At 44.2% G+C, this 9594-nt stretch overlaps 1 pseudogene across 1 annotated transcript; it reads left to right on the forward strand.

Moving 5' to 3' along the window:
* Positions 1-722: 722 nt before the first annotated feature.
* On the forward strand, positions 723-2835 carry LOC308476380 (tigger transposable element-derived protein 1 pseudogene; annotated as a pseudogene). Its single transcript, XR_013991646.1, has 2 exons — positions 723-1032; positions 1865-2835. The product of XR_013991646.1 is annotated as a tigger transposable element-derived protein 1 pseudogene (transcript).
* Positions 2836-9594: the final 6759 nt, after the last annotated feature.

Genomic DNA, 9594 nt, shown 5'->3' on the forward strand with positions numbered 1-9594 from the left:
CATGTGATTGGCAGCCTGGGAAGACTCATGAGGGCCAGAGAGGAAGGGCTGCAAGGCAGCATTTGGCCTTCATGCAGGAGGTTATCTGTCCCCAATAGAGGCTGGATCTACACTGATCTGGAAAACACTATTTAACAAAATGCTATTAAAAACATATATAGCTCCCAATGCAATTTCCCATTGGTGAACAATTGCTGCTCGGGTGTCACATTTTTATAACACATTTTTAACGTTATAACTCACCAGTCCAGAGATGGTACAAAGCGAGATGGACCAGTGGTCTTATTCCACACAAGGCTGCTTCCTCCATTCTTGTGGTCAAGCACACACTAGAATTTTCCTTTAGCCTCTGCTCCACATGTTATTTTTTTATTAAAAAATCTGCATTTTTCCGTGTATAAGACTAGGTTTTTTTTACCAAAAAAAATGTTTTAAAATTGGGGCTCATATTACACATGGGTAGTGCTGTTTTCTTAATTTGGAGTCTCCAAAAATAGGGGGCATTTTAGACATGGGAGCATCTTATATATGGAAAAATACGGTAATTTTAATTTGATTTTACAAGTATACAATTATAACAATACAACCATACAGATCCACATTTACTGATTCCTCCAAATCTTTGGACTTCCCACCTCCCCTCCATGGGTCCTATTTTCAAACCTTTTCTACTGCATCTTTTCCACTAATCTATATTTTATATAACTCCATTGTCTCCATAGTACAGTGGTGCCCCGCAAGACGAACGCCTCGCAAGACGAAAAACTCGCAAGACGAAAGGTTTTTTCGTTTTCGAGTTGCTTCGCAAGACGAATTTCCCTATGGGCTTGCTTCGCAAGACGAAAACGTCTTGCAAGTTTGTTTCCTTTTTCGTAAAACCGTTAAAACCCAGGGTGCATTGCTGGAAGAGGTGCAGTTGCGACTTGACTTCGAGGAGCAACACATTGCACGCGGTGTGGTGGCCTTTTTGAGCTTTTTAAAGAGTTTGCTGAATTTTTGAAGCTTTTCCAAAACTTCTTTTGCAGCTGTTTGGTAAGTTAAACTTTTAAAACTTTTTTTTGGGTTTTTTGGATTTTGGGTTGGGGTGTTTAGAATTCAAGGACTTGGTGTTGGGGAGAGGTTTGCAAGAATCTGGGAGCTTGTGTGGTTTTTTTCTGCATTTTTCTGATTTTCTGTGACCATTGGGCCATGTTTATTTTTTTTTGAAAAAAAAATCTGGGTTTGAATTTCTGTGTGCTGGGTGGCTGGGGGAACAGCTGGGGAGGGGTTTGCAAGAATCTGGGAGCTTGTGTGGTTTTTTCTGCATTTTTATGATTTTCTGTGACCATTGGGCCATGTTGTTGTTTTTTGAAAAAAAATTCTGGGTTTTGAATTTCTGTGTGCTGGGTGGCTGGGGGAACAGCTGGGGAGGGGTTTGCAAGAATCTGGGAGCTTGTGTGGGGTTTTTTTTTAAAAAAAATTTATGGTTTTCTGTGACCATTGGGCCATGTTGTTGTTTTTTGAAAAAAAATTCTGGGTTTTGAATTTCTGTGTGCTGGGTGGCTGGGGGAACAGCTGGGGAGGGGTTTGCAAGAATCTGGGAGCTTGTGTGGGTTTTTCTGCATTTTTATGGTTTTCTGTGACCATTGGGCCATGTTGGTCTTTTTTGAAAAAAAATTCTGGGTTTTGAATTTCTGTGTGCTGGGTGGCTGGGGGAACAGTTGAGGAGGGGTTTGCAACAGTTGGGGAGGGGTTTGCAACAGTTGGGGAGGGGTTTGCAACAGTTGAGGAGGGGTTTGCAACAGTTGGGGAGGGGCTGGGGGAACAGTTGAGGTTTTTGAAGACTTTGGTGATTTTTAAAGCTTTCCCAAAACTTCTTTTGCAGCCATTTGAGGATTTTGAAGACTTTGGTGATTTGCAGCCATTTCGTAAGTTAAACTTTTAAAACTTTTTGGGGGGTTTTTGGATTTTGGGTTGGGTGTTTGGAATTCAAGGACTTGGTTCTGGGTTTGAATTGCTGATTTTTTTTTCTTTTTCTGAGTTTACGAAGGTAACAGCTGTGCTGCCATGGGACCCAAGAAGACTGCTGCTGCTGCGGAGGCCGGCGAGAGGAAGAAGGAGAAGGTGACGCTGGAAATGAAGAAGGAGATCATCCGGAAGCACGACGGTGGAATGCGTGTGACGGACCTCGCCAGGGAGTACAGCAGGAACCCATCGACCATCGGGACCATCCTGAAGATGAGGGAGAAGATCCTTGCGACTGATGCAGCCAAGGGAGTCACCAGGATCGTGAAGAACCGCCCAGCTGTTCTGGAGGAGGTCGAGAAGTTGCTGCTCATCTGGTTAGAAGAGAAGCAGCGTGCAGGGGACACAGTGACTGAGGCCGTCATTTGTGAGAAGGCCAAGGCCTTGCACGCAGACCTCATCCGGGAACAGCCAGGAACCTCAGGCGAGCCAGAAGTCTTCAAGGCAAGCAGAGGCTGGTTTGACCAGTTCAAGGCAAGATCTGGAATCCACAGCGTGGTCAGGCATGGAGAGGCTGCCAGTTCTGATGTTCCTGCGGCTGAAGACTTTGCCTTGGAGTTCCTGGAGGTTGTGAAGACGGAGGGCTACGTTCCACAGCAGGTCTTCAACTGCAACGAGACCGGGCTGTTTTGGAAGAGGATGCCCAAAAGGACTTTCCTCACACAGGAGGAGGCCAAGTTGCCTGGCCACAAGCCCATGAAGGACCGTCTGACCCTGCTCTTCTGTGCCAACGCAAGCAGCGACCTGAAGATCAAGCCCCTGCTGGTGTACCACTCGGAGAACCCACGGGCCTTCAAGGTTGACAAGGAGCGGCTGAGTGTCATGTGGTGATCCAACAGCAAGGCTTGGGTCACACGTGTGCTGTTTGTGGACTGGGTCAATCTTGCTTTTGGCCCTGCTGTCAAACACTACCTGCTGGACAACGACCTGCCGCTGAAGGCTTTGCTTCTGATGGACAATGCTCCTGCTCATCCTAAAGGCCTTGAGGAGGACTTGTTGGAGGAATTCAGCTTCATCAACATCATGTTCCTGCCGCCTAACACCACGCCACTGCTCCAGCCGATGGATCAGCAGGTCATCGCCAATTTCAAAAAACTCTACACCAAGGAGCTTTCCAGGCGATGCTTCGAGGTGACTGATTGCACCACCATCACCCTGCGGGAATTCTGGAAGGACCACTTCGACATCGTCACCTGCTTGAAGATGATCACCACGGCCTGGAACGGGATCAGCCAGAGATATTTGAATTGCGCTTGGCGCAGCCTGTGGCCGGACTGTGTGGCACCAAGTGACTCTGATGCACCAGAGTCGACAGTGGTGCAGGACATTGTTGCCTTGGGGAGGACCATGGGCCTGGAGGTCACAGAGGAGGACGTCTGCGAGCTGGTGGAGGAGCACGACCACGACCTGACCACCCAGGAGCTGGTTGAACTGCAGGCAGAGGTTGCGCAGGAGCAGGCCTCGCTGGAAGAGGAGGAAGCAACTGAGGAACGGCCGTCCTCCAAAGAACTGAGGGATATTTGCCAGAAGTGGAAGGAGGTGCAGGCTTTTGCAGAGCGGCACCACCCTAACCAGCACGTGGCACATGACCAAGCGAACACTTTTGATACGACGGTCATGTTGCCTCTCAGGGAGCTGCTGAAAAGGCGGATGAAGCAGCAGACCATGGACAGGTTCCTCAGCAAGAAGCAAAGAGTGGAAGAGGAACCTTCTTCGAGTTGTCCCCCAGAGTCTTAGAAAATGTAATGTACCCTGATTTTTAAATGTTTTTCCTGTCATGTTTAGAAACTTAATTTATTGTTCCTTCAATTTTTGATATGCTCTTTAAAGTATGTGTGACTTTAAAGAGCAGTTAATAAACTATTGTTGTACCAAATTTGGCTTTGATTGGACTTTTTATGACCATAGGAACGCATTAATTGAATTTCAATGCATTCCTATGGGAAACCGTGCTTCGCAAGACGAAAAATTCGCTAGACGAAAAAACTCGCGGAACGAATTAATTTCGTCTTGCGAGGCACCACTGTACTTGCTACATTACAAGTGTTATTGCAATCCTGCTAATGTTTTCATCTGCTTACAGTGGTCTCCAAGATAAATTATTTAAAAAATTCCCATTCTTTGTTAAAGTTTTGTTCTTCTTGGTTCCTGAGCTTTCCGGTCAGTTTTGCCATTTCAGCATAGTCCAACAGTTTAATATGCCATTCCTCTCTGGTAGGGACTTTATCTTCTTTCCATCTCTGGGCTAGTAGCATCTGTGTGGCTGGCATCACATACATAAAAAAAGCCTCTGGTATATATATATATATGTGTGTGTGTGTGTGTTGTGTGTGTGTGTGTTAATTTGAACATTTTTTTCCCCATCTCATTGTATATCATTTCCCAGAATGCTTTTATTACCTTACAAGACCACTATACAAGTCAGGCTTCCTTATGCAGATGAATAGGCACCAACTTCAAATGACTTTTGAGCAGGAGTTTAGACTGCTGAATGCCAGGTAGCATTGCAAAAGAAAAGAAAAAAATCCATTGAAATAGGCAGGACAGAGCTGACTTAAAATCTTGTTCTGTTTTTTAAAGAGAGGTCACTAATGAAATCTTTTGGCAAGGTAATACCCCATTACATTCAGCTGCAAACGGATAATTAGAGCGCCCATTTATTTTCTAACTTGGTTCCAAGTCACTACCCTGCCGTTTATTCTGGATTCCTTAGCAGTAGCGCAGCTGGTCTCAAGAAGGTGTGATAAAAGTCCACGGGAGTGTAATTGCTGTCCACCACAAGAAGGCATTCCAATTAAAGAAGTGTTTTTTTTGAAAGGGAAAGATCTCCCCACTCTTCGCTCCCTCCCCCAGGATGAGCCAAGTAAGAATTGGTTGCACTCATTACTTGGGTGAGGGAGAGAAACAATATTAATTCATATCTTATTTTTTGGGTTACTACTACTACCATCCATTATAAAGGTGGGAAAATCTGAGGTAAAGCAAAGTCGTATTGTTACTCTCTCCCTCCCCTGCCTTCTCTCTCTCTCTCTTTCTCTTTCTCTCTCTCATATCCTGTTTCCATTAATTCTAAAAACACCCTTCAAAATCTAGCCGGTATAGCAAGGGAAATGTTACTGACACCATTAATAAGAATAAAATATTATTAGTCATACTTGCAAAATCTTGAAATTTAATTGTACTTTCAGCTTAGCATGAGCTGACAGTTGAGTCCCCCCCCCCCCGAAATATTAGCTAAGTGTCACATGGAGAACTCTGCAGTGGTCTCATTAAAATATGAAACAGAACACATCAAGTTCAGAAATGGATATGTCAAGGAAGTCCTAATTCCCCCCCCCCCAAAAAAAGAGCAGTGCTATAACCCAGGTAACATTCCTAAATGCATACATTTTAAGGATGTTTTATTAGAGCCTGCCTAGAAGAAGAAGAGTTTGGATTTGATATCCTGCTTTATCACTACCCGAAGGAGTCTCAAAGCGGCTAACATTCTCCTTTCCCTTCCTACCCCACAACAAACACTCTGTGAGGTGAGTGGGGCTGAGAGACTTCAAAGAAGTGTGACTGGCCCAAGGTCACCTAGCAGCTGCATGTGGAGGAGCAGAGAAGCAAACCCGGTTCACCAGATTACGAGTCTACCGCTCTTAACCACTACACCACACTGGCTCTCATCTTGGAAATTTTATGTTTTAAACCGCTCATTGCCGTGATCTAGAGAAAAATGTGCCGAGGTTGTTGCAAAATGGTGGACCCCCCCAGAATTCTCTCACATCCTAGCTAGTTTCAAAATCAGAGGAATTGCAAACAAGTCATAGAGTAGATCAGTGGGGGAAGGCCCTGGTTATAAAAAAAGAAAAAATATATTGAGTTACCCTTGTACATACAGAACGGATCTCACTGGATTTCAATACATATTGAAGCACCAGAATCCTTCTTTAAAAGGGCAAATCTTTAAAGATATAGTTATACAATGCTCTGCAGAGGGTGCCATTTCATATTTCAATAGGAGGACAAAGATCACAAAATGGGGGGTGGGGCAAGAGTCTCAGCAAAGTTTAAAGATCATGTGGTGAGAGCATATTTTTTGAGACTTTATTCATAGCAATTAGAAAATGTCTGGGGGATCTTTTCCTCATACTTTGTCATATTTCTCCAATGGAATGAAATCTCATTAGACAATCATACATTTACACACTAGTGACAAATTCACTTTGATAATATTGAGTCGGCGTCTCCATTGATTCAGCACATTCCCCTCAATCTCACATTAACAACCACTGTAGTTGGCTGTTCCTGGAGATTTCCCTTGGCTATAATGTCCATTAGATACATCTATTTTCCAACTACATATTTAATAATTCAAGTATTTAAAATTATGCGACTTGATATACACAATTATGCTATAATCCCAGTTAGGCAGCAGGCACCTTCCTTGGTTTGATCTAATAACGTGACCTGTTGAACTTTCTGTAATTTGTCAGGTTAAAAGATGACTACTCTCTTTTTTGATATGGAAAGAGCTTCCATTTCCACCTTTATAGCCTGATCACTTCTCCAGTATGACCAAAGCTAGCTTTTGGTGAAGAAGGACCGTAGCTCAATGGTAAAGTATCTACTTTGCGTGCAGTAGATCTCAGGTTCAATCCTGGACATCTCCAGGTATCCTTGTCTGAAATCCTGGACAATCACAGCCAGCCCATGTGAACAATACTGAGTTAGATGGAGAAATGCCTTGACTCAGTATAATTCCTATGTTATCTCCCAGCTGCTGGAAACTACAAGAAGGGAGAGCACAGGTCCTCCTTAGAAGCTTCCCATAAGCATCTGGTTGGCTACTGTGAGAATAGGTTGGTGGACTAGATGGACCACTGGCCTGATCCATCAGGTTTTTCTTATATTGTTACGTGGTGAGGTTATCTGGCTTCTTCTGCCTGAGCACAGGATTGCGGCTCCATCAAAAAGATAAAGACATAACCATGGCACTAGGAATGACTTTCTGCTTCCAGTGTTATAAATACTTCAACTCAAGTGGTGTTCCGGACATCTGTATTATTGTGTCAGCAAATACTTCTTTTACTAAAAGCATATCCGTGTTACCAAAACATTACATAGGAAAGCCTAGCAATAAGGAAGAACCCAAAAGCATTTTGGAATTACAAAATGCTTTACTGAACTTTTTTTAGAATAATGAATGTGGAAGAAAATAAATGGAAGTGAAACACTGTTCCATTTATTGAAAGAACATACAATCATGCTAGGATTTATTGCTGTGTTAGAGGGTTGTTGTTGTTGTTGTTTTTTTAAAAAGGCAAAGTATGAAACATTTTGTGATGATTTAATTTTGCCTGCATTTCCCAGTACTACTGATGCCCATATGTACCATGAAAACTGTACATGGGGGAGCATTTTAAGCATACCCTCCATAATATTTATTCAGCACCAATAATGGAGTTGGCATTACACAAATAACCACAGACATTGAAATAACGATACCTAGAAAGCAATCATTGGCATATTACTATCCCCCACATATGCACACTCCCACATGCAAATGTATCAAGGTACAATATTCAATGTTTAGGCTTAAGAAACTCAGACTGCATTCGGACGTGGGGTTTATTGTGTTAGTTTTACTGGCTACAATGCTAGGACTTCTATTCTGATTTATACTGTTCCCCTTACACGGCAGTGCCTTGTTGTGTTATGGAATCATGTTGTGTTTTTTTTAATCAATTTGCCACCATGTTGTGCTAAATTTTAAATGGCAGGAAAGAACTGTATGCCCGAACAGCACTCCAAATGTTGTCAAAGCTAAACTCCCACGATTTTCCAAATTAATAAGGTGGCAAATGGATTTTTTTTCTAAAAACAATTTACACAGAAATGAGCTCTAAACTTCTGCTAGATTCAACTAGATTTCCAGAAGTGGCTTTTAGGCCGTCTGAAAGATCACATAAAATGCAAAAACAAACAGGTAGGAAAATTTCATGAAAATGGAACAAAGTGTCTTCTGAACGCTTCTTCTTCTTCAGTGATCACTCATAGCCAAGTAATATTGTCTTCCATAAACACGGTTTTAACAGTGAGTCCGTAAGTGACTGTGGAGGCCAATTCTGGATCCACACGTCCTTCCACAGTAGGGACATAGGTTTCTGGACAGGGGTTAACCACAGTGAGGGTTTGCCAAATGTGTCTTCCTCTTAGCACATTTCTCCCTTTTGTCCTGAGTTCATGCTTCTTCAAAGTCCATGACATCTTTGGTAAAGGCTGTTCTCCAATTGAAGCGCTTGCAGGCCAATGTTTCCCAGTTGTTGGTGTTTATACTACATTTTTAAAGATTTGCCTTGAGAGAGTCTTTAAACCTCTTTTGTTGACCGCCAGCATTACACTTTCTATTTTTAAGTTTGGAATAGAGTAGTTGCTTTGGAAGACAATAATCAGGCATCTGCACAACATGACCAGTTTGAACGCAGCCTCCGTCTAAAGGAGCAATTAGTGTTAGTCCTCTTCTGGCATTCATGCTCACATCATTGCAATCTCGCGAAGCGGGGAGTGGAGCCACCACACCCACTGTGTCAAGGAGCTGTCAAGTGAGCCCAGGTCAACCACAGTGCAGGGAAGCACACAAGGCACAGAATGCAATTAGCTTTTTCTTACCAGAAACTAACAACACAGCAGAGTCCTCTAGTTTGTCTTAATCCATCTGAGACATTGCTGAACCTGACCACTATCCTCACCTTTTCCCCTCTAGCCTCTCACTCTGGAACCCTCCCAAGCTGGTGAAGGCTGCGTTGAAGGGGTGGACTCGTCTTCTGGGCCTGTCTGGCCCATTGCTCAGCAATGCGTAGGACTCTTCTCAAGCAGGAGAACCAGCAGGACAGGGACTGTCCTGCTGCTGTGTAGCAAGACCAACCTCCGACTCCTCTCTATCTGAGTCTGTGCTCACACTATGTGACTCAGCTTCTAACCCTGTCCTGGAAGACCCTCCTTCTCCTGACCTGTCTTGATTGCTCAAACCCAGCTCATCCCAGCTGTTTTGGGGGACAGAGGGCGGGTGGGTGTGGGGGACTCCCTGATCCTGAATGGGGTAACTGTGCCCCTGAAGGACCAGGTGCGCAGCCTGAGAGTCATTTTGGACTCACAGCTGTCCATGGAGGCGCAGGTTAATTCTGTGTCCAGGGCGGTTGTCTACCAGCTCCATTTGGTACGCAGGCTGAGACCCTACCTGCCCATGCACTGTTTCACCAGAGTGGTGCATGCTCTAGTTATCTCCTGCTTGGACTACTGCAATGCGCTCTATGTGGGGCTACATTTGAAGGTGACCTGGAAACTGCAATTAAGCCAGAATGCGGCAGCTAGACTGATGACTGGGAGTGGCCGCCGGGACCATATAACACCGGTCCTGAGAGATCTGCATTGGCTCCCAGTATGTTTCCAAGCACAATTCAAAGTGTTGGTACTGACCTTTAAAGCCCTAAATGGCCTCAGTCCTGTCTACCACCCCCATTGTTCAGCCTGGACACTGAGATCCAGTGCCGAGGGCCTTCTGGCAGTTCCCTCGTTGCAAGAAGTGAGGTTACAGGGAACCAGACA

This window comes from Podarcis pityusensis (genome assembly GCF_964106645.2).
Source record: "Podarcis pityusensis genome assembly, chromosome: 4".
Classification (NCBI taxonomy): Eukaryota; Metazoa; Chordata; class Lepidosauria; order Squamata; family Lacertidae; genus Podarcis; species Podarcis pityusensis.